The sequence below is a fragment of the Macaca fascicularis genome, chromosome 8, assembly GCF_037993035.2.
Source record: "Macaca fascicularis isolate 582-1 chromosome 8, T2T-MFA8v1.1".
NCBI classification, from domain to species: Eukaryota; Metazoa; Chordata; class Mammalia; order Primates; family Cercopithecidae; genus Macaca; species Macaca fascicularis.
Genome location: NC_088382.1, coordinates 140979744 through 140986059, shown reverse-complemented (window position 1 = coordinate 140986059; position 6316 = coordinate 140979744). Strand labels below are relative to the sequence as shown.

General features: G+C 38.0%; 1 long non-coding RNA gene across 1 annotated transcript in view; it reads right to left on the bottom strand.

The window, feature by feature from the left end:
- Positions 1 to 2027: 2027 nt before the first annotated feature.
- LOC107130697 (uncharacterized) overlaps positions 2028 to 6316 on the bottom strand; it is a 276412-nt gene continuing 272123 nt past the window's right edge. The window contains exons 5-6 of the long non-coding RNA XR_012416642.1: positions 3191 to 3336; positions 2028 to 3090 (exon numbers count right to left, since the gene is read on the bottom strand). This is a non-coding gene — a long non-coding RNA (uncharacterized lncRNA). The remainder of the gene's footprint in view (positions 3091 to 3190; positions 3337 to 6316) is intronic.

Sequence of the window (6316 nt, the reverse complement as noted above, 5' to 3'; positions counted from 1 at the left end):
GGCATCTTGAAGAAATATTTAAGTTCTCTTGAAGCTTTTCAGGGTCTGCATTCTTGGATTTAGAGGTATAATAGAGGTAGAGAAGTCAGCCTCTCGTCACTGTTGGCACACACTTCCACACTTGCCAGAAAGGGTATTTTCACACATTTCTGGAGACCATTCATGGGAGGTGGTGTGATGCCTCATCATTGTCTGCAGCCTGAGATTTCCCCAAAGGTGTAGCTGAGTGATCCCTGTGACACTCTTTGGTTCAATGATGCTTACTTATTACCACTTTCATTATAACTTCAATAGACTAAATATCATATCACCATTTAACATCTTTCCTTCAACGTTTCATTCTGTATGGCAACTGAACAGGATATACTTACCCCCAAGCCTGACTGAAGTAATACAAAGCTTTACCATTTAACTTGGATTAAACTACTTTAGAATGAGTCTGATTATGAAAACGCCCTCAACTCATTAATTTCTGTGACCAAGATGAATGATACATCATAGTGCCACCAATAAAGCTGGACTGGTCAGCATTCAGGTGACACCAATGTCACATTCCCCATAGCACTGCCAGGGTCTAGACTCAATGCCAGCAGAACAAGAAGGTTGAGTCACAGAAGCCACTGAAGGCCAAAATAAGTTTTCAAAATATGTAAGGGGGAAAAATACAAGTAAAGAATAAGGGAGTTGGAAGAAATCTAATTGATCATTCAACTTTCTAATCTTAAAAATATGGAAACCAAGACACAACAACAAAAAAAAGGGATATACCCAAGGTCATATAAATGATTTCTGGAAAGATCACAGGCAGTTACACAAGCCATGAACTCTGAAAGCCATCCAAGATTAATAATTTTTAAAGACAGATTGCATAGCATTGCTAATTCCATTTTCTAAAAGATTCATTGGCTAGCTTAGCATTTCATCTATATTCATCTCAATTTCCTCAAAGTACACACACTTAAAATAAATCAAGGCCAATAATGTATGCTTATCTGGAAAATACCTTGTGAAATTGCTCTTATTTAATATTGCTGCTCCCTTCCATTTTGTCCTGTCTATATTAATTTTCCTCTATGTATTTCAAGAGAGAAATACATTTCTGTGTCACTAAGGAACCCACTATAATTACTCATGTAATTACACATGTACGTATGACTGCTTTCATATTCTAGTTAAATGGTTTTAAATGAGCAGAGAATGAAAAAAAATGTATACATTATTTCCTATTATACCAAGAACACATTTTGCCCTCAATATGCATATGTTAAATTTAATAAATCAATGAGATGAATAAGTATCTGTAGGGTTCAGGTCATTAAAAAATAACATAGATTAGTAAAAACAAACCTTTCAGGGCAGACTATGCTTTGATAAAAAAGTGAGGCACAGAGCAAGAGAGAAGCTTGTTTACCAAGCTTGAAATTAACCTCTTGTGAGTTCACTCAGACAGTAAGTAGTTACTGAGTGCCATGTATTAGGCTTTTTATTTGCCAAAAACACAGTGTAGAAATAAAAACAGAGATAGTTTCTGCCCTCAAATAGCTTAATGCCAAGTGAGAAAAAATTATTAAACAAAATCTCACAAAGAAATATACATGCGTATAGTTCTGTGTAAGAAAAGTCCTGGGTCTTCTGGGAGAATCTATCAGGCTGTGATGAAATAGGGACCAGATGCTAACTGGTTATGTGGTCTAAAAGCAAAACAGGGGCCAGGCGCGGTGGCTCACGCCTGTAATCCCAGCACTTTGGGTGGCTGAGGTGGGCGGATCACAAGGTCAGGAGATCGAGACCATCCTGGCTGACCCAGTGAAACCCTGTCTCTACCAAAAATACAAAAAATTAGCCAGGTGTGGTGGCAGGCGCCTGCAGTCCCAGCTACTCGGGAGGCTGAGGCAGGACAATGGCGTGAACCCGGGAGGTGGAGCTTGCAGTGAGCCGAGATCACACCACTGCACTCCAGCCTGGGCGATAGAGCGAGACTCTGTCTCAAAAAAAAAAGAAAGCAAATCAGTGTCATTGAAGGTTTTTAGCAGGGTTGTGCCATAATACTTAGCATTTTGTTTTGTTTTATTTTCTGTGTTATTTTTGTTTTGTTAACACAGATTATTAGTAATCAATCATTTTAGTCTTTGAAGTTGTAGCTAGGATGGTTGTGAGGTGGCCAGCCTTCACCGTAAAGAAACACTGGAACCTGTGACTTATTAGGTACCCATTGCAAGACAACATAGCAATAGACAGTTTTTACCCTTGCATATTTACACTTATAAGAACAGATCAGTGGTACAATTTCTAGAAATGAAAATATTGTGTAGTGAAAATATTGTGTAGTTCCTAAAATAAAGTAGGCACTATAAAGAGAGACTCGGGATGGGGAAGCCCAAACAGTCAGACAATATCCTCTGAAATATAAAACTGCTACAAAGGCAGGGTAACACCAGCTCTTTCAAAATAGTGCAGTGAGATAAACACTAATATCCTTAATTCTAGGCATTTTGCAAACATGAAAGACTAGCATTTTTACCACTGCTTTAGAGATAAGCAAACTGAAGCTCAGAGAATTTGAGTAACACACCCAGAGTGACAAAAATAGTAAATGATAGAGCCAAAATTTATGGAAATAAAACAAAGCTTTCTAGTCAAAATGTTTTTACAAGAGGTTTTACCCTCATCTTCTTGGAAATTTTTATAGAAATGTTTTGACAGAGCTTAACTCCCATCTTAAACAGGACAGATAGACATACGATGGTAGGCTATATCGTTATCCCCAATCATTCTGCCTCATCTTCTTTGTAAAAGAATTATACATCTGCTCTCTTTGCCATGTGACCTGCAGTGTCCGCCCTCACCCTGGAAGGAGTACTTATCCCTGACTCAGGTATTAGGGCTTGCCTTATGACCTGCTTTGACCAACAAAATGTAAGCAGATGAGGCCTACGTTAGTCTGAGCTGAAGCTTTAAGAGGCAGTGGAATTTCCCACTAGACTCTTGTTCTCCTCCAGATAATGACATTCTCCAAAGAGGGTCTGCTCATTCAACTTGGATCCATGGAGAAGAGCCATAGCAGCCATTCTGCAGCTACTGACAGGCAACCTGCATGAGAAATAAGGATTTGTTGTTGTCTTCATTTATTTATGCTTCTGTAATAAAATATTTCAGACCGACTAATTGATAAACAATAGAAATTTCTTACTTATGGTTCTGGAGGCTGGGAAGTTCAAGATCAATGCACCAACAGGCATGGTGTCTGGTAAAGGCTGCTGTCTCTTTCTAAGATAATGCATTGTTGCTGCATCCTCTGGAGGGGATGAAGAATGTGTCCTCATGTGATGGAAGGGACTGAAAGGCAAGAGCATGCTCCCTTTAACATACAGCCCTTATAAAATGATGCTAACCCCATTCGTGAAGGTGAAGCCCTCATGACATAATCACTTCCCAAAGGCCACACCTTTGGGTATTACATTTCAATATAAATTTTAGAGGAGCACACATTCATACCAAAACCCTTGTTATAAGCCACTGAGATTATGGACTGCTTATTACTGTAGCACAGATGACTAATATATATGTGAAATATAAACTGTTTCTTTATCAGTGGCCACTAATAATCTGTATTCAAAGTAAAATATGTTATCTGAAGAAAATTCCTTTGTTTGAAGTACAGTTGTTAAGATTCAGTTTTTATTTATCCCTGATATTTTTATTACACAATTTTTTCCTGTATAATTTTTTGTTAAGCTATTCATTCTACCAATTCATGGGACATATGGTTAACAGTTGACTAATCTTGCAAATGCCTTCAATACTTCTAATATTTAGATATGAGTTTTTCTATTTCTAAAGTATTTAAGTTCATTATAGGGTAATTACAGACTCATTGTGGGAAAATACATTAATGTGTATATTAACCTTAGGAGATCTGATATTATATCAATATTTAGTTTTTCTTTTCTACAATATGAGTTTTTAATGAGATTTTTCTCAAGCCATAATTTCTCTTTGTAATTTTCCCCATATAATTCCTAAACAATTATTTTGGTAAATACATTACTATGTATTCCTTTAAATCAGTTTTTATCATTATGAGAATTAAGCTTTATTCATAAATTTTTTATCTTGTTATAGCTGAAGTGTAGAAAATGAACTGGGTAATTATTCTTTACAAAGCTACTGCCTTGAATGTTTTTTTGTTGATTCTAATAGTTTTCAGATGACTCAAGTTTTCCCATCACGTTGCCTATAAATAATAATAATTTTGTATCATTCCTTCAAATAGGAGTAACTCTAGTATACTTAATGTCATTAGAAGAAAATTCCCAGGGAATTTTATCAAAAGTGGTAAACCAATTATCCTTGTCATTTTCATTTATTTATTTTTTTAAGAGATGGAGTCTCATGATGTTGCTCAGGCTAGAGTGCAGTGGTCCCATCATAGCTCACTACAGCCTCAAACGCCTCTATCAGCCTCTCAAATAGTTGGGATTGCAAGCATGAGCCATAGTGTCACACAGGCATGACTGCATTCATTCTGAGTCATTTCCCTTGATTATTCCAATTACTGCCTCATGGAAATAATTATATTAACATTTATGTTGGAATATTGTCCTTTTTTCCTAGACTTTTTTTTTTTTTTTTTTTGAATTGGAGTCTTGCTTGGCTGCTCAGGCTGGAATGAGATGGCGCAATCTCAGCTCACCACCACAATCTCTGCCTCCTGGGTTCAAGCGATTCTCCTGGCACAGCCCCTAGAGTAGCTGGGACTACAGGCGTGCACCACCATGCTTGGCTAATTTTTGTATTTTCAGTAGAGGCGAGGTTTCACTATGTTGGTCAGGCTGGTCTCAAACTCCTGACCTTGTGATCCACCCAACTCTGCCTCCCAAAGTGCTGGGATTACAGGCATGAGCCACCGTGCCCGGCCAATGTTGTTTTTTTACTTCATTCAACATCCCCATTGTTTTCTTCTTCAAGACCAACCTTTTTCCCCAATGAATGTAACATCTTTCCTTTTTATCTTCCACCATTGCCTTGACCCTAGACCCATAATTTTTAATCTTTTTCCTTTTTTCACAAAGTATTACAATTTTGAAGTGCAATTTTTTTGAAACTGGAGGGGAAAAAATGGCCTCTAAAATTAGAAGTCTAGATTTCTGGGGCCAATGCACTTATGTAAACAGAAACATAAATAAAGTGACATTCCTATTCTCATGGTGCTTATGTTCTTGAGGGGAAAACAAACAAACAAAAAAAGTATGGATCGGATGGTGAAAGGTACCAAAGAGAAAAATAAAGCAGAGGAAAGGACCATAGAGTGAAAAGGTACTAGCGTTAGCCAAGATCTCTGTGAAGATAAACCGTGCGGTTACATAGCTAAAAATGAAGCCCTCCATGCAGTGGGAATAGATAATGCAAATACCCTAAGAGAGGGTGTGCTTACTATGTTTGAGGAACAGCATGGGACTTGATAGCTGCATCAGAGGGACAGTTGGAGAAGGCATAGGGGATAGGGCATGTGACTTGAGAGGTAGCAGGAATAAAGGTGACAATGGGTTATTTTAGCAATAGTTAGGGCTTTGATGGAATGTAGTGTGCATTGGAGCATTCTGAGCAGGGGAGTGACTTAGGCTGCTCTGAGAAGCATAGACTGCAGTGGAGTAAAAAGGAAATGCAGAAAAACCATTAAGAAGACTGTCACAATAATCCAGGTGAGACATGATGGTGCTTAGACCAGAGCGGCAGCGACAGAGTTGTAGAGAAGTGATTGGATGCTGTGTGTATTATTTCAAAGTTACAGTTGTAAAATTTGCCGATGGATTGAATATAGGAAATAGAGAAATTAGAGGAACCGGTTACCCAGAGTGTTTTACCTGAGCAAATGAAAGAAGAAGGTTTCCTTTTCCTGAATGGGTAGGTATATAAAAAATAGATTTTTTTGACGAGGGGTAGGGTGAGAAGAGTTTGTTTTACATACGTTAAGGTTGTGATTCTAGAGGAACATCACACTGGGGCTGCCAAATAGACACTCTGATATACATGTAGAATTAAAGAGGGAGGTCAGAGCAAAATATATTAATTTGAGAGCCATCAGAAGAGTATTGATGTTATTTAAGGCTGTGGCATTGGATGGGTAAATCTAGGGTGTGTGCACTGATTGCAAAGAGAAGCCAAAGGGCTGAGTCCTAAGGCATTCAAATTAAAGAGGTCAGGACGATGGAGAGCATACAGAAAAAGTAAAAAAGAAGGAGCAGTCAGTAGGTAAGAGGTAAAATCCAGAAGCAGTGGGACCCAGAGGCCAAGCAAAATAAAGGTTCCAAATAAG